Source organism: Hyperolius riggenbachi, chromosome 8 (genome assembly GCF_040937935.1).
Source record: "Hyperolius riggenbachi isolate aHypRig1 chromosome 8, aHypRig1.pri, whole genome shotgun sequence".
Classification (NCBI taxonomy): domain Eukaryota; kingdom Metazoa; phylum Chordata; class Amphibia; order Anura; family Hyperoliidae; genus Hyperolius; species Hyperolius riggenbachi.
Genome location: NC_090653.1, coordinates 76,819,851 through 76,842,857, shown reverse-complemented (window position 1 = coordinate 76,842,857; position 23,007 = coordinate 76,819,851). Strand labels below are relative to the sequence as shown.

The following is a 23,007-nucleotide window of genomic DNA, read 5'->3' as shown; positions in this document are numbered from 1 at the left end:
GGAGCGGCTTTACTATCACCAGGTAAAGGACTTTCTCAAGGGATCTCCTTGAGAAAGTCACGTGTATGAAACCGGTCAGGGAGGAGCTACTGAGCGAGCGGAGGAGCGGAGAGGATTGTGGACATCAGCGGGACGGTGTTGTTGCGTGGAGTTGGTGGCTGTCGACAGTCTGCTGTCTTTCCAAACCTAGCGTTTACCTGTATGCCTGTGATAGACATACACGTGGAACATGTGAGTGGTTTTAAATTGGTTTATGGGAGCAATACATTTAAAAAAAAAACGGAATCACGCTATGCAATGTTCATTTATTTTTACATGCAAATGAGTAATTGAAGAGGAGAGAGGTGAAGCTCAGATTTGACCAGACGGGCTGGGAATACTATCAAAATGCATATGATCATTTTGTATGATCCGAAGAGCTGGTGAGTGTATCTGCAGTTGGTGTGGTGGTGGATTAGAGAGTCCACTAAAGGTGGTGTGTTTGCGCTGATGTTACAGAGGCAGTTTTTTAAGTGGGATTCATGTTTTGAGCATCAATCGTGATTGGCAGCAAGAGTGATTAGATTGTGTATTGCATTGCGCACACAACTTTGAACTTTATTCTAGTGGTGAATAAAACTGTTTTGGGTGCTAACCAAACAGAGGCATGTTCAAGCAAAACAATATAATCTCTAGCAATGAGAAAAGGAGAAGCTTAATTAGGTCTACAGTTAAGATTGTCTTGGCTTTAACCGTACAAGTCCAAGAGTCCTCCAGGTAAGACAATAGGGGTTGAAGTTTGACTTTGATGCAGACTGTACACCTTATGCTCATTACAATATTCCTCACTGATAACCAAAATGATTTTAAGCTCTGACTTGGGCTATTTGCTGACAGTCTTTTTTTTTGTGGTGGTAAATATATGTACCTCTGACAAAGCCTCTTTTGGGTGAAACATGTTGGGTTTTCCTGTATATTTGTGAAGAGGTTGTTCAGTATGTCCTCACCACTGTCTCTCCTAATTGTGTCATGTAGCGTATGACCTATTGAGAGGGTATACAGAATGAACATTTTTTGTTGTTACTTGGTTTGCACCCATGAGTGAAATCCTAACACTATGGATGCAACCTACTTGTGCGGTCGCACATCTATAGGTCCTGTTTGCTGTATAGTTTGTACTCTATTTTTTTATATACTTGCCTAAACTGCTGAATTTAGCAATATACTACTAACCAGACATCTAACAGCCCTATTACCTACATTGTGGACCCTTGATACAGTACAACAAGTCTTTGTACTATATATTCGCTGTTGCCCTATATTTTACTAACCTAATAAAAGTTACATTTTAGTGCATTTTCTAGGTGGTATTTCCTAATAGGGACAAGTCTATTCTATTGCCCTTTCCCACTGGCTGCACCTTTTAGATCAGATTGCATGTGATTTAATAGCACTTCACCAATCACAAGGCTCCATGATTATCAATGTACTCTAGTTGTCCAATTTCCACTAATGCATTTTTTTTAATCTAAATGCAGATATAGTCCATGTCAGGAACCGGCCCGCGGCACGCCTGCGTATACGGTTCCCGACTGCGGGTTTGACCAGATTGAGAGGGGAAGCAGCCTTAGTCAAGCTAAAACAAGGCTGGGACCCCTCAGAACACCTCTCACTGCCACCACTAGCGGTTCGCTAGACACTTCCACTCTGCTGTCGAGTCTGCAGCGCGCACTCCGCGTTTTCGTATTTGGGTCAGCTTTGCGCTTAGGCCAAATACGGGAACGCCACGCACCCACACACACACACAGTTGCAATCTTACACTGTCGTGAAGCAAAGACCCACTAACAGTCGTTCCGAACGATACTGTTAGCCACTCTGCTGTCGCTACTCGCACTGGCGTTGTTCGTACGTTGGGTCAGCTGCGCGCTTAGGCCAACGTATGACAAACGCCCCCACACACAATGCAATTACAATTTCATACGGTAGTGTTGCTCAAACATACAACTAGGCATGAACTTATACACGGTTACACTTCAGTCTCTTCTAGGCTATGAGTGTTAGTTTAGTACGGCAGAAGTCAAACTTATTAAATAATAATTTAATATTCTAGAAAAACCTAGAACAATGCAGAACTTAATATATACAAAAAGATTACAAAAAACAAAGTAAAAATGTTACAAGATAAAAGTTACAAAAATAAGAGGTTACAAAGATAACACACACGGATATTTGCGTAAAAATAAACGGGGGAAAAAAGAACGTTACCAGCTTAGGTTAGAACGTTGTTTGACGGGAGGACGCCGTTTCGACCAGGAGTCGCGATCCTCCCTAGCTATTCGCTACCTCCGAGAGAAGATACTGGTGGCTGTCCTGGGCCACCTTAAATAGTCCGAAGTGTCCCCTGGGGCATTTAATGTCCAGCCCCCAGGAACTAATGCAGTTTCCCCGTTTGTGACATCACCGAGCGCTTGTCATAATCCTTCTTGTGATATGCACTTCAAAGGGGGTTCCTGTTTTAGCTTCTTGAAGTTTGGCAGGACACAATGTCACCCATTGAACTCTGCAAACATCAAAAAGCTTCCTCCACATTATTTCCTTGGTTAAAGTGTATTTTAGCACATCCATGAAAAGATCGAATTTTGGTTACAGGTAGCAGTTTGCCTGTAATCCTGTTTACACTTACAGATTTCAAAGCAATTCCACTTCCGTTTTTAAAGTCTGTAGAAATTTCCAACCCCTTCAGGTGTCCGCTTCCCATCCCCAACACTCTGGCAGGCTGGCTTTGTATGATGGGACAATGGCTGATTCCAGTTCAAAAGCCATGCGGACCAGCCTATTCTTCCACAATTGGCCGCTAATTAGCAGTACACACAGTTTCCCCGGCTGGACAATGAGGGCAGAGGTAATGTACATTTACATGCAGACTTACATTATCCTTCAGATTACTCTGGCCAGGTGGCCAATTACTACCAAGCACAATACACATCTGAGGTTTTACCCAGTAGACAGAAAAAAGACAAAAATATGTTCTGTTATTATCCTTAACATTATCAGCACCCCAATATATCACCACAGTCCATTCTTCATTCTCTCCTGCAGTTGGGGTAAAGTCAATGGGTGTGCAATAAAATTGCATAAAACAAAAGTGGTAGTTTTTCAATTTTCTTGTGAACTCCCTATTTAATTTCCCCTCCACCATGAATAGTCAGCAAATCACAAATATAATGTAAAATCTGACTGAACACAACAGGAAATTACTTGGTGAAAGTATTTAAAACCTAGATTGCAATTTGCATCGGAAAAGAGTCCTTAATGTCATTAAGTTATTTCAGCAAAGTTCCAACTACAGAGCCGGTTGTGGTTTCAATGCTGCTTAAAAGTATTCTTTAGCTTTAATCACATGAAAATCTGAAGTAGTTACAAAGCTCTAAGCTCTCACATTGAGATGGGAAAGAAGCAAGATCTACCTGATAAGAAAAAAACACGAGAAGGCCGCTAACAGATCTGGCCCATTCTCCAAGAACTGGACTCACGAGATAGCTGTGCCTTTTCCTTCTCATTATTTTCCTAAAATGAAGATAATGAAATCCAGAAAGTACAAGATAAGTCTGAGCAGAAAAGAGCAGCCTGACAAAAAAAAGCATTTATGCACATTAAGGGTCAACTCTGGAAAACATTTTAAATGAAGTTGTAGTAGGAGACCACGAATGGTGCGTAGGACTGCTGAGACGGTCACAAAGGCATCCGAGCACGTATATCTTGGAGGTGGTGAGAGCACGCATGAGCACGATCCATAAAGTAGGATAAAACTCTGACAAAACATTCAATAAAAATGTGTTTTCCTAATTTTTTTATTACCCATACAGTTATCACATTTGCTTTTGTGCACAAGTATTATTGTCTGTTTACAAATTACAAGTTCCCAAAGTACAGTTTATCTGCTCCGAAAGCTGCCATTACATTCTTCTGCATAGCTGCTATAATTAGAAATTATAATGTATCCAGTGATCACGTCTCAGTTCTCTCTGGTTCTACAAATTGGTGCAGTTAGTTTCAGCACTGCTGCTGGCTGTATACTAATTGCAGCAACAAAGGAATGTAAACAAAAGATAATGTTATCACCTCTTCGCATGTGGCCAGAAGCTTAAAGTGTACCTGAGACGACAAAAGTAAAATATTTGATACCACCCGGACTTCCTCCAGCCCCATAAGCACTGCTGAGTCCCTCGCCATCCTCCCGAGTGCATGCGCAGAAGAGCCCGACTGGCGCGGCTGAGCCAGTTAAAGCGGTATAAAACCCTGACATAATATTAAATAAAAACATGTTTTCCTACTTTTTATATGCCATACGGTTATTATATTTGCATTTGTGCATAAGTATTATTATTCATTTAGAAATTATGCGTTCCCAAAAGTACAGTTTTTTGCTTTGTGAGCTGACTTTGCATTTTATTCATAACTGGTTTTATTCATTATTTATTGAGGGCGGACATACTTTGAGTTTCTGTCTGTTTCCAGCAGTTTCTGCACAGTCAGAGATTGGGCTCGATTCACAAAGCGGTGCTAACCCAGTTAGACACTTTAGGCGTGATAACCATTGCACCACTCTGGTGAAAAGCCAGTTTAGGCGTGATAAGTTTAGGTGTGATAAGTTTAGGCATGATAAGTTTAGATAAGTTTAGATCACGCGCAAAGTCCCGCACGCTAAGCAGCGCCATTAAACTCTATGCGAAGTGCACCAGACTTTGCTAGCGCAAAACTTTTGATCAGCTGTGCACTGCGGTGCTAACCCAGTTGGTGCTTAAACTTATCACGCCTAAACTTATCATGCCTAAACTTATCATGCCTAAACTTATCACACCTAAACTTATCATGCCTAAACTGAGTTTAGGCGTGATAAAGGGCTTTTCACCAGCGTGCTAACTGTTAGCACCGCTTTGTGAATCAGGCCCAATGTGTCACATTCCTCACTTGATACAATTAAGTAAACACAAGATAACATTATCTACACTCCACATTTCTCTGCACTGAACTTTCCAGTCCTGTGTGTAACCCTTTCAATGCTGGTTGTATATAATATGCTTTAAAGGAGAACTGTAGTGAGAGGGATATGGAGGCTGCCATATTTATTTCCTTTTAAGCAATACCAGTTGCCTGGCAGCCCTGCTGGTCTATTTGCCTAAAGAAGTGTCTGAATCACACCAGAAACAAGCATGCAGCTAATCTTGTCATATCTGTCTAAATTTGTCAGAAACACCTGATCTGCTGCATGCTTGTTCAGGGCCTATGGCTGAAAGTATTAGAGTCAGAGGATTAGCTGAATAGCCAGGCAACTGGTATTGCTTAAAAGGAAATAAATATGGCAGCCTCCATATACCTCTCACTACAGTTCGCCTTTAAATAATTTTTTAGAGCAAAGAAGAAATGCTGGGTTTCATTCCGCTTTCACGGGACCGCAAGCAGAAGAGTAGAGGTACTTGGGAGGACGGCGAGAGACTCAGCAGTGCTTATGGGGCTGGAGGAAGCCCCAGTTAGTATCAAATATTTTACTTTTGTCATCTCAGGTTTACTGTAAGCAGCAGAGCCGGGACAAGGTCTTTCAGCACCCAAGGCTGAGACACCAAAGTGCGCCCCTCCATCCCTCCCATCCCAGCCGTCACACACTGATTGCTATTAGACTAAGAGGTGCCACAGGGCCCCCAACACCTTAATCTCTAGTTGTTTGCTTTGAAGAGGCCCTTAGTTTTGTTGGCATTGGTTCCTTCTCTGGTGTCTGACTTATCTCAGTAGAGGAACCACAACCGTCAGGGAAGGGTCCCTGGATTCTTACAAAAGCTTGTTACAAATTCGTAACTGGCTCCACATGTTTAACGCTCAAGAATCTATAAGAAGACAATTTTTGACATATTTGGAACCCCAAGACAATGTGACATCACAAATAATACGCCACAAGCTTATTTTTCATGCACACAGCGGGGACAATACGGTCTCACTTTCAATTAACGGCATCTTTTTAGATTTTTTTTCCAGTAACAGGAAAGGATGAAGTAAGTTACTGCTCCCATTGTGTTTGGGTTGCCACAACAACCAAAGCAGCCAGGTGGAGCCAGGAATAATGTATTAAAGAGAATCAGTAGGTGGGAATCTTCTCTCAGCTCTGTGGCCAGCCCCTCTTAGCTGAGCTGGCAGTCACACACAGTCAGAGTTTCATATTTTCTTTTGTGTTGCAAAGATGAGATTCGCACTTGTTTGGATCCTTAGTGACTCTTGAGTAGGTTGGGCCAGGGTAGGGGCAAGTGTAGGGCCAGAATGTAGGTGAAGGTATATTGAACTAAAGGATCGTACAAAGCCATTTTGTTGTGAAGCACTTAATTTGGGTGCATAGCCCCTACACACATGGCTGTCTTCAGCCTCTTAGACCGAAGCAGGTGGTTCCAGCACATGGTGCTCACTTCCGAAACTAGGCACTGCCGAACAGTAATGTTATACTGTGCGGGGTGTGTAAGTGTAATTAGGGGTTCAATGGATCCCAAATTACTCCTCCTTGCTTCAACTTGGAGGGGGAATAGTATTTAATGCCGGCAGGGATTTGAGCGGCAGCAGGGTGAGCTATCTTTTGGCTCACCCTGCACCCAGCTCACAGGTGGCGTACATATTTGTATGCTCCTAGACACCCCATGCCCCCTTTGGGCAGTATAATTCCTACTGTTGGGTTACACTTGTGCCTCAGTTATACTTCTGTGTTTTTATAGACAGTATTGCTCACTGAGGGACACTACCTCCCCCTGTTTACCTTTCTGCTCTCTGTCATACAGGTTTACATTTTTACCACCGGATAGGTAAATAAACTGGCACCATAGAGAGCAGACATCTGAATGTGCTGACAGTAGTTGTAATCTGTCTCCAAGGAAGATCAGGTTTACACGCTATAACATAAAATATATGGAAGCTGATGCACAAAAGTGTGGTAATATTGCTATGCACAGACCTCGCACAACAATATTACTGTTACTACTGGCACTGTGTATCGCAAGTTACAGTTGCGCGGAATGCGGCACTTGAATAGTGCAACTGTTGCTAAGGTAATCTGCGTTACTAACAGCAATGCTCGTTCGTAACGCACATTACCTTAGCAACGGTTGCGCTACTCAAGTACCACGGGTTGCGCTAATAGCCAAGGCTGGATTTATACTTTTTGTGCCCCTATGCCAAGTATGTTGTGACTCCCCTTTCTTGTGCTGCAGCGCCCCTCCCCTTCCATGTGTAGCCCCCCTTACATGTGTAGCATTCATATACAACACACCCTTTTCTTTAATAAACAGCTCCCTTGAGCATCAGTTTCCTTTTCCATTTGATGCCCCCATTTCACCTGCCGCTTTTATATGTAGTAACCCCTCCTTCATGTCCAGGTGTCCCTTTGCCTGCAGCCGCCCAAGGCCCAGGCCTTTGAGGTCTTTCAAGACATCTAGCCCTGCTAGTAACCTAACTTATGGTACAAAGTGCCAGTAGTAATGGCAATATTGCCATGCACTGTCTGTGCATGACAATATTACCACATTTTTTTGTGCATCAACCCCATTGATAGATATAACAACTAATTTGCTGAACCAACCATTATATTTTACCTTCCCTACACTCACAGTGTTCCCACACTGATGTCCCACTGGGATGTCTGGTTGGATATCCATTGGCTTCAGGAGGAGAAGCAATCTGTTATCTACTTCCTCTCCTGGGAGGTAGCATGGCTCACCTCCCCTTTTCACTGTCAATAAGGGCCCTTTTCCACCAGCGCGTTTGCGCTGGCTGAATCGCAAAACCGCAAACCGCTAGCGATTTTACAATCGCTACGGTTTGCTTTTTAACATAGGAATCGCGGTAGGTCATTTCCACTACCGCGATTCGCTTTTGTCGGGAACGCGAACGCGCGGCGGAGCGATAATTGCCACGATTTTGCTATGCAGTGCATAGCATAGCAAAATCGCGGCCGCAAACGTCGGGGGAATCGCCGGTTTTGCGATTCAGCAATCGCTAGCGTTCAGCATGAACGCTAGCGATTGCAGGTGGAAAAGGGCCCTGAGAGTTTCTTGGCTGTTACAGCCACTCGCCTCCTCTTTACATTCACAATAGCAGTATGGGTGTGGCTTCGGGGTGATGCAGTTTGGTGATGCAGTTGTGGGTGAACCCAGCAACACTATAATCCAATCAGTTCTGAGGTGGCCATAAGTATTATGGACAAAGGAACTGGCCAAAGAATTCCTTTGTCCTCAACTGCTGGTAATGAGTGTTTTGATGAACACAAAGGGCAGGAGATGTCTCTCAGATGAAACAATTATAAACCATTAAGGTGGCCATACATCAGGTGACTTGGTGTCTGATTCTTATTATAATTTAATCGGATAAAAATCGGTGCCAACAAGTACATGCCCAATCAATGATGCAAACGATTTGGGGCTGAAATTGGTCTCATTAATCTGTCGGCCATGCTGCAAGATGTCAGGCCGACATGGTGGTTCATGTGTGTGGTGGTAATGGCAAGCAATATTGGGACGAGTGACAAACGCGACAAACCCCTGACGCTGTCCTCCCTAATGGTCAATGTACACCCCCACAAGTGGACTATATAGTACCTGTCTGCATCTGCCGCACTCTGGGCACTATCCTCCAACCATGCATGTGCCCCATGTTGTTGCCGTCATACACGTGGGGGCGTTTGACATGACACACATGCCCATGTTACTCTTGCAACCACATGGGGCGCGTGTATGGACAGTGCCTGGAGCCAGCAACGGACTGGGATAGGTAATGTATAGTGCACTGGGCACACTGACCATTAGGGGGGAAAGAATCAGGCCAGTGAGGCACCAAATGCGGCGTCACAAGGCCGATTCCTGATCGATTTAAGCATAAAATTGATTGAGAATTGGCCTGTGGTGTATAAGCAGGCAGGCAACAGTTCTCTCTCTGATCAGATTCGATCAAAGAGAGATCTGACCTTTGGTCGATCTGCTCGTACATCATTGTCTGGTGTATGGGACCTTTATTTTTCAGCATTAAATGTATGATGCCTGTATGTATGCATGGACCTTACAGCAGCAGCTTGCAAACAGGAGCAGTGTACAGAGTTATACCGTATATACTCACATGTAAGCCGACCCATGAATAAGACGAGGTTCCCACTTTTCCCTCAGAAACCATAAAAAAGTCACTGACTTGCGTATTATCCCCTCCCCAAGTATAGCCCCCTCCCCAGTAGCCAGATGTGCCCCAGTACAAGTCATCCCATTTCCCCATAGCCAGATGTGTTCCAAGGATGATACAGCTGTGTCTCAAGATGCCACTAGATGGCATCATAGTTATGAGACACAGGAAGAATCCCCCATCATTGCACCGCTGACACTGTGTTTGCATGCTCCTCTCCACAAGTCAGGGGACACAGGTAGTCTTGAGCAGCGCACTCTGCACACCATGTTGCAGGGGATGGGGAGCAGGGACATAGCAGGGAGCCAGCTGGCAAGAGCAGAATTACTAGTGCACGATCCTTACACTCCTCTGCCTGTAACAAAACCTGCTCCACCGTCAGTTCTTCTCCACTGACTCGCATATAAGCCAAGGGGGTAACTTTTTGGCACAATTTTTTTGTGCTGAAAAATTAGGCTTATATGTGAGTATATAAGTGTAACGATCGGTGTCAGCACACAGAGAGAATCTGATTATTGGTGATCTGCAGTATCACCAAGAATACAGATATATACCTGATTATTAATGATCTGCAGAATCACCAATAATACAAGTATAACTAACCTCTGGACACCTATATAGTGTGAGTGTTTGGTGCAACAGTAATGACTTTGAGTGGAACCACCCGAGGAGCAGGTGGTCCTTGGCAGTATAGGAAATACCTCCCTCTGGGAAGTGCAAAGACCTTTCAACAGCCTGAGACCTCCAAAGGGGTGGAGCCCCAGGCTGAATATCAGGAAGGCCCTGAGGCTGAGTGACACCTAGAAGGTGGGCATCACAAGCAGGTCTGGAGACTAATCTCTCAATGCAGAGGGATAGCTCTCAAGGTCGGGCAGGCCAGGTTGGCAACACACGGGCAGATAAGGTACAGAGACAAAAGGCTGATTCGGTAACCAGGGTCAGGCAGGGTTGGCAACAGCTAATCAGATGTGCGTAGGTACCGAATCAGAAAGCAGAGGGATAGTCAGGAATGCAATAGGTCATAACAGATATCAAACAATGCCTAGTCTTGGGTGTGAGGTCCGTGTTCTCAACACCCTGGAACTAGTCTGAAGTATAACACGATAGTAACACAGAATCCCTAGTCTTGGGTGTGAGGTCCGTGGTCTCAACACCCTGGAACTAGTCTGAAGTATAACACAATAGAAATACAGAAGTAATCTGGCTCAGTGTGAATTCCCAGGTCCTCCTGGTTCTAACACACTGTGGGATCTGACTATGGTCTGAGTGCTTTCACGTAAGTGTTCGCAACGGCAGACAACTTGAGACTGACCAGCAATAACTATATATAGAGAGGGGGGTGGGGACAGTGTAAAGATTAAGGAGGTTGGTAAAAATTCAAGTAGCCAATTTCATGTAAACAAAATTGGTAAATGTGGTGGTAAAAATATAAAGTGCATGGTAACCAATGCTCGGAGCCTTGCAAATAAAATAGACGAACTAGAGTTCATTCTGAATGACAAAGGCTATGACATTGTGGGAATAACTGAGACATGGATGGATGAAAGCCATGACTGGATAGCTAATTTAAAAGGATACAATGTGTTTAGGAGGGATAGAACAGGGAAAAAAGGTGGAGGAGTTTGTCCCTTTGTTAAAAATTCTCTTACAGCTGTCCTCAACGATGAGATGGAGGAAGATTGCGAAGATGTGGAGTCCGTTTGGGTAAATATTCATGGTGGAAATAAAAGTTGCCAATTGCTTATTGGGGTATGCTACAGGCCACCTCTTATTAATGAAGCTGCAGAACTGCGATTACTACAGCAGATTGAAAAAGCTGCAGGTAAAAATGAGGTCATAATTATGGGCGACTTCAACTTTCCAGACATTGACTGGAGTATTGAGGCTACCCATTCTGGTAAAAGCAGCAGATTTCTGGCAGCACTACAGGACAATTACTTGACTCAAATGGTAACTGAACCAACTAGGGGGAATGCGTTACTGGATCTGATCATTTCTAATAGACCAGATAATGTATCAAATGTGCAGGTTCAAGAACATTTGGGAAATAGCGATCACAACATCTAATTAACATGTATAAATACATCAGAGGGCAATATAATACCTTGGCGGATGAGCTTTTTGTCCCTAGGCCTTCTCAAAGGACTAGAGGACATGATCTGCGCATGGAGGAAAAACGTTTTAGCCATTTATTTAGGAAAGGGTTCTTTACAGTAAGAGTGATTAAGATGTGGAATGCATTGCCACAGGAAGTCGTTATGGCAAACTCTATACCTGCATTTAAAGGGGGCTTAGATGCTTTCCTTGCGTTGAAAGACATCCATGGCTACAATTACTAGGTAATGCCTAATGATGTTGATCCAGGGATTTTATCTGATTGCCATCTGGAGTCGGGAAGGAATTTTTCCCTTTAGGGGCTAATTGGACCATACCTTGTAAGGGTTTTTTCGCCTTCCTCTGGATCAACAGGGATATGTGAGGGAGCAGGCTGGTGTTGTACTTTATACTGGTTGAACTCGATGGACGTATGTCTTTTTTCAACCAAAATAACTATGTAACTATGTAAGAGCGGCGCTCTCCGGCGCCACCCATCACCGATCAACCAATGGCCACTTGCTCTGAGATCAGCTGACCAACCTGGTCAGCTGATCCCTCCTCGTTTGTCATAAAGGTTCTGCCTCTCAGCGCGCGCGCGTATTCCTCAACCTGTGTGCACTAACAGACCCAGCCACATCAGACGCACGCTGCTGCGTGCAAACCGCCGAGCTGGACGCAGAATCAGCCGCCTCGCTGCAAGTCCGCGCGGCGGCTTTTCCACAATCTATTACAATAAGGTTATCTGATAAACATTGTGATGACATTTTTGTAAGTTATCAGGTTGAGGTTGGCCATTGACCAACCTGTATTGCTTGCTTAAATGCGGATGGAGTAAAGGGAAGTTACAAAATTGGCTTAGCTGGCGTTCATTCAAAATGCTCAGCAACGACAGCAAAGATGACAATATTCCTAAATGTGTGTGTAGCTTTAGACAGCTCATATATGTATATTTTAACTATTTATTTGTTTGGTTACAGCTTAGTTCTGAAGAACGTTACCAAGAATAACCGATTTTTCTTTTGGGACAGTTGCGCTGCACAACTATCCAAAAAATAGGAACATTTCTTAGGAGCAGCAAAACGCTCATATTTATTATCTCTGCAGTGGCTAGAAAAACAATTCTTCAAAATGTGGATTTCCCCCTTACTGCCAACTCTCATGCAATTCAAGCGCAAACTATACTATGATTTTTTTTTCAATGAACTGGATTGAAACTTCCAAACAGAAGGAGTCGCAAAAAACTTTTTGCAAAGTCTGGGAAAGTTTCGTGGACACCCTAGCCAAACCCATCAAGGAGTGAATTATAGAATCATTTAGCCTAAACCAATGGTATTTAGAAAGAATGCTCCCACAGTAATAGTAATTATCCAGATTTTAATCTCACAAGGGCAGGGACCTCCTCTTATTTTTTCATAGTTTGCTATATGAACGTGTACCCATTTTAGTGATGTCTCAAACCATACATTAACTATGTATGTATCTGTACTTGTATTACTGGATGTCATGATTGTACAATGTATTGAACTACTCATGTAGATATGTTACCCAATATTTGTTTTTGTACTATGCACATCGCTATGCGATGTTCGGCGGCTGCAACAGCGGTAGATGGGAGAAGAGGAACCCGAAGCAGGACTGGAGCCAGGAGCGCGGCGGCAGGAGCAGGTAACGTATATACTGTAATTATGCTGCTGGCACAGGGGGATATGGACAGGGGGACATGGCCGGCACAGCGGGACACGGACGGCACAGGGGGACACTGACAGGGGGAAATGGCTGGCAGGAGGACACTAACAGGGGGACATGGCTGGCACCGGGACACAGACAGGGGGGCATGGCTGGCACAGGGACACTGACAGGGGGGCATGGCTGGCACAGGGACACTGACAGGGGGGCATGGCTGGCACAGGGACACTGACAGGGGGCATGGCTGCCACAGAGATACTGACAGGGGGACATGGCTGGCACAGGGACACTGACAGGGGGGCATGGCTGCCACAGGGACACTGACAGGGGGGCATGGCTGCCACAGGGATACTGACAGGGGGACATGGCTGGCACAGGGACACTGACAGGGGGACATGCCTGGCACAGGGACACTGACGGGGACATGGCTTGCACAGGGGGAGACTGACAGGGGGACATGGCTGCCACAGGGGGACATGGCTGGCACAGAAGGGCATGGTTGGCACAGGAGGACATGACAGGCACAGGGGGAAACAGCAGGCACAGGGGGACACAGGAACAGCCAATCCCTACACTGACCACATAGGGGAACACAGGCAGGCAACATGGGAATAGGCAATCATTACACTGTCTCCTTATGTGGTCAGTGTAATAGTATGTAGAGTAACTGGGGGGTGAAAAGTCCATAAGACGCCCCTGCATCATAGACGCACCAAGGTTTAGTTTTTTCTTTTTTTTCCTGATTTTTGCCTTCTAAATCTGGGTGCGTCTTATATGCCGGGGCGTCTTATACGGCGAAAAATACGGTACACAATTCAGCAATTCCTTGGTGCTTTCTAGCTTCTGTAGTAGTCCGCACCTGGTGCTCAATAAATTCACCACATATACAATGAGAAGGAATCAGTAAAATCGTTTTTCAAAAAAATCTTTTTGAAAGCATTTAGTAGTTTTCTACAGTAAAAGTTTTGTTAAAATCACTTACATTGTGGATATCTACACACAGGACCCACATGCATCAAATTGCCTCAAACAGTACAAGTACTGCAATAGTGCTTACAGCAGGATCACGGTCAGTGGCTTGCAGTAAGCACTATGTACATAATGTTGTTTCATTTTTGTATTTAAAAGACAATTGAAGTGAGAGGGATATAGAGAGTGCCATATTTATTTCCTTTTAAACAATACCAGTTGCCTGGCAGCCCTGCTAGTCTGTTTGGCTGCAGTAGTGTCTGAATACATCAAAAACAAGCATGTAGCTAATCTTGTCAGATCTGGCAATAATGTCAGAAACACCTGATCTGCTGCATGCTTGTTCAGGGTCTATGGCTAAAAGTATTGGAGGCAGAGGACCAGCAGGACAGCCAGGCAACTGGCATTGTCTAAAAGGAAATAAATATGGCAGCCTCCATATCACTCTCATTTCAGGTTTCCTTTAAATACAATTGGATGAGAAGCCAGTTTGCCAATTTGGGAATCTTACAATTCTCCGTCTCTGAGGAACTTGAGAAAAACGTCTCCTTTGCATGGATTTCCCATATTGCCCCATTGTGTGGTGACAAGAAGAACAGGGAACTAGACTGTTGTATTGACAGTGAACCTAATAAAGCTGTTTTGTTTTTTTAAAAACAATTTTTAGGAAGCGAGCGTTCAGATAGAAAACATTTACAACAGGGTAAGAACACAGTACACTGACATCAACTGCGCCAGTCATAATTACATACCCCAATAACACTGATATGGCTCACTCCTTTTTAAAACTTTTTTGAACTACAGGCCTTTAAAAACCTTTACAACTACTACATAACTCCAAGAAGGATACCAATTCAGCCACATTTGCTTATTCCATGTTCATCTTTTTGATCTAGTCTCACGCACATTGATATCTTCACTCTAAAGGTACATACACACCGGTCATATCGGGCATGTGTACAAGCGGATCCGTCAAAACCAGCCTTATCAGCCAAACGATCATTTGTACACACGCCCGATTTGACGTCCAAACGACTGGTCCTAATGACCGGTTGTTTGGAAAAATCAGACGTGTGTATGTACCTTAAGCTTCTTTTATTGATAGCAAACCCTTACAATTTTGAGAAAGTGTTTTCATACCCTAAAGGAGACTATTTTTTACCCCTGACATTTAAACAAGCGTTCATCAACTTTCTTTATGAGTAAAGCAGAGATCTCAGTGTATCTATGGAACCTCAAGGTCGGTTTTGACTTGGCTTTAACTGTTAAAATATTTCAATGTGGACAGCCCAGCACTAGCATTATTTGATCCTGTGCTATCAGCATTTATTACATGCTTCAGACTGTGGACTTGGTGCTTTTCTGATACAGAGAAAACAGTTATAATTTGTGACTGTTAATATATTGTTACTCTTTCTGAAGCAGAACAAAAGTATTCTAGTATAGAAAAATAAGCTCTAGTATGTTTTTGACCTACAGAAAAATTACCTAGTGTACCGACCGTAGTCTCTTAAAGAGAAACTCAGACCAAGAATTGAACTTTATCCTAATCAGTAGCTGATACCCCCTTTTACATGAGAAATCTATTCCTTTTCACAAACAGACCATCAGGGGGCGCTGTATAGCTGTCATTGTGGTGAAACCCCTCCCACAAAGAAATTCTGAGTACGTACTCTCGGCAGTTTCCTGTCTGTGAATCCGGTTGCAATGTGGGAAATAGCTGTTTACAGCTGTTTCCAACTGCCAAAACAGCAAGCAGCAGCCAAATCACTTGCCAGCAGTAAAAATGTCACCATGTGATAAATGTCAGAATATAAATCAGGGATTTAAAATATTTTACAACGGGCAAACACTGACTAAATCATTTATACATAATTATTGTAAAAATGAAGCACTTTTTTTTATTACATTATTTTCACTGGAATTCCTCTTTAACTACACTGCGCACACACCTAGAGCAAGCAAGAATACACATACCCAAATAAAACAAATGACCGCAGCTGGGAATCTGTTGTTTTTTTTTTTTTTTTAAAGACTTTTTATTTTCAAAGCAATACACTCAAATACAAGACAAATGACAACGTCAAAAACATCAATACAACATTTGTGGAACAAGTTAAAATTTTAAACATGTTAAACATTTTTCTCCCTGTGTTGGGTCTTGAGCCTCGGCGTTTTTTATTTATTTCCCCCTCTCCCCCCTCAACCCATCCCTTACCTCCCCAGTAAAGACCACCCTCCCCCCTTAGACATCATCCCCCCTCCCCCCTCCCCTTTGTCTCTGCATGCTAGTTTATTCAGTTTTTGCCATTCGTATCATACTTATATTGCTTGCATATAGTGGGTTAGGATAACTCCAGTGGCCCCAAAGTACCATGGAGTTGCTCTGCTAAGTACCATTTGGTGTATGGGAATCTGTTGTTCAGAATCAGTGAGTACAAATTGGCATCTTGGCTGACACACTTTACTAATGCTGCGATTTGCCCTGTGGATGGATTTACTTGTGGTGATATTAAAGAAGTTTATTTTATGGTGTTGCTGTTTCTTTGTTTTTACTTTTAATCCTTTGCAAATGGGTGGATATCTGCAATGATCTCTATATTTATTTACATGAATGGAACAGATATCTGGGGCCCCATTGTGACTAACGTGACTTCCATATTCCACCATAAGCCCTCTTAATTATTACCAACCTACAACTACAGGGAAGACATGAAAGTGAAGAAGAATCCATTGTAGTTGATATTAAACAATAGTGACTTGCAAGAGGCTTTACTGGTGGGTAGGGTGAACAGAAAACACCCTGGAAGGAAACAAAAAACACAGAGACAACGGGATGGTGCAGTAAGTCACAACAATGGACAATTGAAGTAGAGTAGGTAGATGTACTCACCAAGGGAGGTTGCAGGAGGGCAACCAACCACTGTAGGGAGGTGGAGATGCACAAATCCGACTCCACTCAGGTGTCAAACTGGATGCAGTCGCTCTCTTGGTGCAAAAGGTTCTAGATGGTTGTGGGGGTGGTATCAGCCACCTGACCAGATAGAGTACGCCTCCAGAAGGAGGGTAGATGATACAAAGGGGGGAAAAGAGGGGCCAAGGTATGATTAAACTGTGTTAAAAACAGCTAAAGTGAAAAAAATAATTAGGTGGCTTACCTCAGGATAAACCTCAGAATTAAAGAGCGATTAAAGCCAGAGCGGTTTTGATCGCTCTGGCATTTTATTCGGCCTGAGGAAGTGGGCTGAGACCCACAAAACACATTGCCAAGTGCACATTAAACTTTGTTGTTTACCATTCAAATTTGTCATCCTTGAGGTAAGCCACCTAATTTTTTTTTTTCATTTTAGCTGTTTTTAACACGGTTTATCATACCCTGGGCGCCCCTTTTTCCCCCTTTGTTTTGCAAGAGGCTTTGCTACTCCTTTCTGCCAGGTAGCTCTTCAATGTCATAAACTATATGGCCTGGTATGGTTCAGGAAGGAGCTCCGAGTGCTTTCTTTTCTCCAGGTGATATATTTGCACCATACATGAGCAAACTGTCTTTGGTTTCACTTTCATGCATGTTGCAGATGACATCACTGTCTCTCAATGCTTGTGTGAGGCAGAACTAGAATTTTTTATCATTACAAACTCCATTAGTGAAAGAGAGAAAGACTCACAATGAGAGATTGACAGAGACATGGAGGGATGATAGACATGATTGGATGGTAAATCTGGATGGGTAAAGTAAGTTTAGAAAAGACAAATCCGGTAGAGTTGGAAGAGGGATCTGTCTGTTAAAACCTCTTTATTAGTCATTATGAATGAAGTCATAGGTGAAGACTGTGATGGTGGGGCGTGTAAATGGGTATATATCCACACGGCACCACCACAGGCCATACTGTGAATAACAGCCATAGCACCACTCACTACGTAATTTGGGCGCTGGCAATAGCTGGAGCCCACATTCCCAAAAAACCTTTGTAATTTGGGTGTAGCTGGAGCATTCAGCACTCTTTCGGCTTCACCCTGCACCCAAATTTCCCTGCGCCATTTTTCCATGTTTGCATATATCCATGCTGGAAGTCAGAGATGTCAATGACTTAAAGAGGAACATTATGTAATGTAACTAAATGATTCAAATGTCTTATATTTTACAATATTCATGAATACATTATTTATTCAGTTTTTGCCCATTGTACAATCTTTCCTCACCCTGATTTACATTCTTAAATTTATCACAGGTGATGTATGTGCAGATCGACTGAGAGACAGATCTCTCTTTGATCTATTCGGAGAGAGATCTGTTGCCTGTAATCTCTGGGGAATCGGCCTTGTGATGCCGCATCCACCACCTCCGTCGCTGCGCCCCTAATATGAATGTGCACCTCGCCCGAGCATTTAATATTTTACCTGTCCGATGCCTCCCGTCGTGGTCCCCATGCACCTTCCGCATTGCAGGTAAGCATGCGTGATGTCACATATGCACCAGGTGCTTTACGGAAGCCCAGCGGCAATGTGAACAATGCATGGGGACCACAGCGGGAGATAGCGGACAGGTAAAGTATTAAATGCAGAGGGCACATTCATTCACATTAGGGGAAACCGCGCAGGGGGTTCCGTCGTGTTTGTTGCTAGTCCCGATAGCGCATGGCGTTACCTCCGTGTGCACCCAACTGACCCGACATCTTCCTGCATGTCCAATTGATACATTCGATCAATTTTGGGCTTGAAATTGGTAAAATCGTCATTTGGGCACGCTTGTGGCAATACCGATTTTTTTTTAACCTCTTGAGGATCATAGGCTTACACCCCCCTAGTGATCAGGCAATTTTTTACGATTCAGGAGTCTGCAGCAGTTTATTGCTCGACCATACAACTTAGCAGCCATATGAATCATACCTCCTTTTCTTGCCACCAGCAGAGCTCTTTGTTGGTGGTAAGTAATCAAAAAGAAAAGGTAGATCTGAAAAACACTGCACCACTCGGATGAATGCAAAAAAGATTCCATCTTTATTCACTACTAAAAAGTCCAGAATAAAACAATTAAAAACCAAATAACAGGGGAACCATGCTCATATAATTTTGTATATAATTAACATATAAAATATATCATCCAACCACAATAGTAGGCTCAAAATTGGACATAAATATCAATGTAGTCTAAACATATTGCATGTGAAAAGCAGCTCAGAAAAATCCCTCCGAAGGCCTATAGCAACAATCTAATGAAAAGACACATTTATATGAATGTGGCTGCATGGGAGGGTGAGGCATCATAAGGGGTTTATATTCTACTTTAAAAAATGTCAATTTAGATGAGGGATTAGTATCTGTGGTAGGCAGGGGGTTTCTCTGAGGAGCTGGTTAGGCATGTCAGGGGTTAATTTTGTTCTGTCAGATACTGCTGCTGTTATTTCTCTCTTTCAGGTGCTGAGGAGTGAGAGAAAGGGGGACGGAGAGCAGAAGAGGTTGCTGGCCAGAGATTGACCTTCTCACCTGTGATTGGCAGCTGACAGAAAGTGCGGGAGGTCAGCTGGCCAATAGAGGTTGGACGTCTGCCAAGATAAATACAGCTCCCGGTCACCAGCCTGTCACTCGTCTGTGTGGAGCTGCTGGAACTGTTTCCCCCCCCCCCCCCCACCCCACCCCCCTTTTTTGTCGCGGGCGCTTCTATGATTGGTGTCACGGTAAAGACGGCGGGTTATGTCGGTCTTTTGTTAATTTTGGTTTATCGAGGTTTGTTTTGTTCTGCTTTGGTGGTTTTTCCTTGAGCGCTTTGGATATTGACTTGGGTAAAGTCGCCCACTAAGGTGGGTGGGCTCGGTGCTCTGGTTGTTATTTGGACTTTGATATTTTTGGACTTTTTATTCAAGTTCGAGTTTGATGAGATATTTATGTGATTAATAAAGTTTTGTTAAAGAAAAGAAGTTCTATACAAACTAAGTTTCACCAATAAAAGTGCCTGCGGCCATTAAAATGCCTGTTGGTATTAAGTGTCCAATTATTATGTTATTGTTATGTTGAACTAATGTTTCCTCTCCTTGTGTATGCGTCTGCCCTCCCATGATAATGACTGGTGAATAAATAAACACTCCCCAAAAGAGAACCATGGAGATAGATGTTGGCAATACAACACAATACTAGTACCACATGAATCTGATGCCTGAAAAAATATATAACCAACTAGTGTAAAAGTATGAATATGTGAAGGACAGGAAGAAGACAGGGAAACTAGAAGCAGACTCAGATAAAAACAAAGTGCAAACACATGCTGTATTACAGCATGAGAAAAGTGTAAGTAATGCAGAACCAAGCCACAGAGGGTAAATGGGTGAAGAGGAGGGGAGATGGAGAAGGGAGACTGAGCCAGCAAACTGAGCCTTACCGAGTGGAGGAGAGGGAAAGCAGGCCACCTATACCATCGCGATTCCGGGCCCGGAAGAAGCCGCTGCCCATTGCGGCATATCGCAATGGCATTCGGCAACCAAGTCGACTGATGTATAGGCACCTTTAGCCATAAACCCTGAACAAGCATGCAGACCAGGGTTTTCTGACAGACGTCTGACTAGATTAGCCCAATGCTTGTTTCAGGAGTTTGACACGGCTGAAGCCAGAATGATCAGCAGGACGGCCAGGCAATAAATATGGCAGCCTCCATATCCCTCTCAGTTCAGGTAAACTTTATCACAGGGATTAGTTATGGCAAATTCTATACTTAAAAAGGTTTGAGTGGGTTTTTGCTGCTAGATGTAGAAAAATGAAACTTTGATCCAGTAGGGAAGATAGTTTCCTGTGGTTTTTGAGGCTCATAAGATTGAACTTGATGGTTTAATTTTTTTCTCCTATCTAGATGGATATGTAATGAGGAAGTCTCCAGAGAAGCTTTTTACTAAAGAAATGTACATGTTTTGGGAGAAGGCAAGGTAAGCATATAGAGGTACAGGTAGTCCCTGACTTATAAACACTCGACTTACGAATGACTTGCCGATATAAACTGCCTGCAAAAATGATTCTGTGGGAACAAGATTTTTTTTTTTTCAAAATTGTAGTTTTTAAAAAAATCGGGGGGGGGGGGGGGGGGCGGAAGGGTGATACAGAGGGAGACAATGGAGAAACAGTGGGTGGGATATAGAGGGGGTACAGGAGACTAGAGTGGGGCCGAACCTCCGATTTTCGGTTCGCGAACCGGGTTCGCGAACTTCCGCGGAAGATTCGGTTTGCGGAAAAGTTCGCGAACCGCAATAGACTTCAATGGGGATGCGAACTTTGAAAAAAAAAAATTATGCTGGCCACAAAAGTGATGGAAAAGATGTTTCAATGGGTCTAACACCTGGACCCCCAGGTGGAGGAGTGGGATACATGCCAAAAGTCCCCGGGAAAAATCTGGATTTGACGCAAAGCAGCATTTTAAAGGGACTCCGAGCTCTGAAAAAAAAGGTAAGTTGTACTCACCAGGGGCTTTTTCCAGCCCAGTGCTGGTCGGGAGGTCCCACGCCGGCGTCCTGGCTCCTCTCCTTCTCCCCGCTCCGGAATGGCTGGCAGGCCGCAGCCCGGGCGACACTCTCCCGAGTGTCGAGCTGCTTCTTCCGCATATGACGCGGATTACGTCACACGCCGGCCGCCTCGCGTCATCACGGCGGCCGGCGTGAAAGTACTGCGCATGCGCGAACAAAGCGCGCATGCGCAGTACTTTCACGCCGGCCGCCGTGATGACGCGAGGCGGCCGGCGTGTGACGTAATCCGCGTCATATGCGGAAGAAGCAGCCCGACACTCGGGAGAGTGTCGCCCGGGCTGCGGCCTGCCAGCCATTCCGGAGCGGGGAGAAGGAGAGGAGCCAGGACGCCGGCGTGGGACCTCCCGACCAGCACTGGGCTGGAAAAAGCCCCTGGTGAGTACAACTTACCTTTTTTTTCAGAGCTCGGAGTCCCTTTAAGGGCAGAAATCACATTGAATGCTAAATGACAGGCCTAAAGTGCTTTAAAACATCTTGCATGTGTATACATCAATCAGGTAGTGTAATTAAGGTACTGCTTCACACTGACACACCAAACTCACCGTGTAACGCACCGCAAACAGATGTTTGTGTAGTGACGGCCGTGCTGGACTGATGCGCACCATGGCGAGAGTGCAGGTTTTGGTGGCTTTACAGCCCATATGGTCGCCTGGCTGATGTAGCTGAATGACAGAACAGTGACTGTCCAGCTGATCAAATTTGGTCTGACCACAATGAGGCAACGACCTCACTGAACAGGTATGCAGTGGTGGGTTCACTGAACAGGTATGCAGTGGTGGGTTCACAGAACAGGTATGCAGTGGTGGGTTCACAGAACAGGTATGCAGTGGCAGGTTCACTGAACAGGTATGCAGTGGTGGGTTCACTGAACAGGTATGCAGTGGTGGGTTCACAGAACAGGTATGCAGTGGCGGGTTCATAGAACAGGTATGCAGTGGCAGGTTCACAGAACAGGTATGCAGTGGTGGGTTCACTGAACAGGTATGCAGTGGTGGGTTCACAGTACAGGTATGCAGTGGTGGGTTCACAGAACAGGTATGCAGTGGCAGGTTCACTGAACAGGTATGCAGGTATCCAGTGGGCTCACTGAACAGAACAGGTATGGTGGGATTACTGAACAGAACAGGTATGCAGCCAGGAACAAGCTAAGCCTAATTAATCTTTCCCTATGAGAGACAGTCTGCAGCAGCTCGCCCTACTCTCACTAACGCAGGCACACGAGTGAGCGTAATGGCCGCCGCTGCCTGCCTTTTATTAGGGGGGGAGTGGCTCCAGGGGCTAGTGTAGCCTAATTGGCTACACTGGGCCTGCTGACTGTGATGTAGAGGGTCAAAGTTGACCCTCATGGTGCATTATGGGGCGAACCGAACTTCCGCAAAAGTTCGCCTGCGGGACGCGAACGTGAACCACTGAAGTTCGCATGGAACCATTCGCAGGCGAACCGTTCGGCCCAACTCTACAGGAGACAGGTAAGGCACAGTATTTCAACCTTTGTACAGATTCAGGTTACGAAAGAACCTACAGTCCCCAATCTTGTTTTTTAATCAGGGACAACATGTATTGTGATAAAAAAAAGAA

General features: G+C 44.3%; 1 pseudogene; it reads right to left on the bottom strand.

Annotated features, from left to right (window-relative positions):
- Nucleotides 1-23,007, bottom strand: part of LOC137528215 (gap junction gamma-1 protein-like) — a 122,903-nt pseudogene that overhangs the window by 31,033 nt on the left and 68,863 nt on the right.